Raw genomic sequence first — 3125 nt, 5'->3', positions numbered from 1 at the left:
ATTTCAGTTTTGAAATCACCATTGCATATACTCTGGGTCGTGCTTTATCCTGAATATTGGTCATAAAAAAAAATAAACCTAATAATGCCCTAAAAAAGATCTATAATCCAGTGAACAATGTGTATTGATGAGCACATGTATCAGTGCTATGAATAAAAAATGTCTGTCACTGGCACAAGATAGCATAGTTTACAAGTAACTCATTAATTGGGTTATATGGCAGAAAAAAAAAAATGTGCTGGCTTTATGTGGATTTACTATATATAGATTTTGTATATAGAATTGCTAAATAGATTACTTATAGAAACAATTGACTAGTTCAACCAAACAAGGTTTTTGTTTTTGTTTTTGTTTTTCTTGACTTCAACATTTGTAAGACCACACCAACCAAACTGGCCTAGCCTGGTGTATAGCCACACCTTAGCACTAGCTTTTAAAGGCCTCCAGGTGGTGAGCCTGAGCTGAAGTTTAAGGACAGGCAGAATGATGATGGTTCATTAGAGAGAAGAGCTCTAGAGTGACTGTCACAAAAACAGACCTAGGCTATTATGTATGGTCAAATTAGAATAATTTCCTACAGGAGTTGTATAGATAGCTTTAGAGATCTACAACTTCTCAGACTTTGTAAAGTGAATGTAACTGTTACAGCCAAAGGAATGTTACATTGCATTACTCTCATGGTCCATTCAAAATGATGGCATGATGGTTAAATTCTGGGCTGCTAACCCGTAAGTTGGCAATTTGAACCCACCATCCACTGCATGCAGAGAGATAATGGTAGCCTGCTTCTATAAAGATTTACCACCTTACAAACCATATGGGACAGTTCTACTTTATTCTAAAGTGTTGCTATGAGTCAGTGTGATGGCAGTGGGTTTGGGGTTTGAGTTTCTAATAGATGCAGCAATGGACAACTATTTGTGATGACAAGACCATGAAAATTTAGGGGCTTTCCTCGGACAGTTCTAATTACCTTAATTACCCTTCCTTCCATCATTTTATTGAATAAAGTGTCATTTCAATTTCTGTCTCCATTTTTCAGTAACAGAATGAAGTTACAAACTGGGTAGCATGAGAGAGGCAAGGTCGTGGAGGGTGCTAAGGTTTGACATAAGATCCACCCAATGTAGTGGGTCAGAAATGAGAAAAACTCATTTCTGAGTAACTTTGGAGGCATAGCTGGACAGTGAAAACAGAGACGCTCAGTAGTGGAGCAAGTTAAGTTCTGTCTTTTCTTTGTGCTCGTCTTTTCTGGCAATGCAAATACTAGTTTGGACTAATCCTAGTATAATATTTATAGCTACTTCCTCTTCCCCTCTTGACTCTTTAATTGATACACATTGTGTCTGCTTGACACAAATGGTTAAGCACTCTAGTGCTAAGTGAAAGATTGGCAGTTCAGATCCAACCAGAGACACCTCAGAAGAAAGGCCTGGCAACCTACTAAGAAATTATAATCCTTAGAAACTCTCTGTGGTGCAGTTCAACTGCAACGCATGGGAATGCCAGAAGTCCAAATTGCCCACAACAGATTTGTTTTCTTTGTTTCATGTGTATAGCTGCCTGACCTGTTTCTAAAAGCAAACAATGATGTAAGAATCAGCAGTGACATCTAGGTAATCTCAAGAATCTACACTGTTCGACACTTACTTGTGCTTGTTCCGTTGTTGGTCACAGCTTTCTGGCTCAAATCAAAACTGTCTAGGTTTGTAACTCACCCTGAATCATAACTCTGTTGGCTATATATCTAGATTCCTGGTCTAGTTTTTATTTTTGTTTTTTCACTGAGGGTAAGCCTATTTTGGTATTTCCAAAATCTAAGACAAACCCCATTGTTTGTGGCTCAGACGCCAAACTATTACTACCTCGATTTCTTCCCAATGGATCTGATCTCTTAAACTAACCCAGATCATAGCAAAGTTTGCTAAAACCCTAAAAATGGAACAATTTCTATAGTGTACCAAATTTATGTCTCAGTAAATTTTCTCTAGCCAAATTCCTATCCACTTAGTTTTATTTCTTCCTGCTTATTAAGAGGAGTCCTGATATAGCACTGTGGGTTAATGTGTTGGACTGCAAAGTCAGTTTGAATAGCAAGGTTGACAATTCAAGCTTACCAGCCATTCCTTGGAAACCCTATACAGGGCCGCTATGTGTCAGAACCAACTCAATGGCACTTAACAACAACACTTATTAAGAGCTTCCAACATTCAGGCTGATAGGTCTAAGCATCACCACTTAGGACTGGCTATTTCTGAAGATAGTGAAAAACATGGCTTCCTATCAGTGAGACAAACTGGTATTGGTCATTTCCAAGAAGGCAGACAGAGGGCAGTTGCTCATAATCAGAGATCCAGACACTGACATGGGGTGTGAAACAAGGAGTGCCCTTCAACGTCACTGAGAACAAAAAGGAGAATGAGAATGATATCTGCTAATTTTAGGAATAAGAAGGTAGCTCAAATGCCCATTGTAATGACTAGGAGGGATCAAGAAAAGAGGTATGTCTTAATGAAGCCACAAAATAACCAAAGGACCAGATCCAATGCTTAAATAGAAAACACAGAGCCCAGGAAAGGCTGAATATCTGAATACTGTTTTGAAAGGATGCCAAAGTAGTTTGTCACCAGATGATGGGGCTAAGGTCTCAAATATATAGTGTTGCCAATGAAATGTACCTAGCAGATTGAGGAAAGTAGAGGCAGAAAACATGAGTTCAAGGGTCTTGGTATTCTTATTTTAAAGTTTTAAGTTTTTATTGTTAACTCAGTGATAGTTTACATGGGCGAACATCAGCTTTACACCATTGTTTCATTGCAATGATTACAATCTCCTCCATGTATCATCATTCAACAGTATTTTCTTCCATTCCCTGTTTTGTTTTGTTTTGTTTTGCAGGGGGGAGGAGGGGATGTACACAGAAACATTCAGAAATATATAATAATTTAAACAACCAAAGGGCACATTCTGCAAGCCTGCCTCCTGTGAGTCCAGAGTCCTCAGCTGCTCCCTCTCTCGATGTCCTCACGTCTGCCTCCATCTTTGGTGTCGCTGCTTCTCTGGATAGGGCCCCACACTCTGCTTGTGCTCTTCTTCCTTGATGGTCCTAGGGTCCTCTGTTTCTG

The sequence above is a fragment of the Chrysochloris asiatica genome, unplaced genomic scaffold, assembly GCF_000296735.1.
Source record: "Chrysochloris asiatica unplaced genomic scaffold, ChrAsi1.0 scaffold00235, whole genome shotgun sequence".
Taxonomy (NCBI): Eukaryota; Metazoa; Chordata; class Mammalia; order Afrosoricida; family Chrysochloridae; genus Chrysochloris; species Chrysochloris asiatica.
This window is presented reverse-complemented; position numbering follows the sequence as displayed.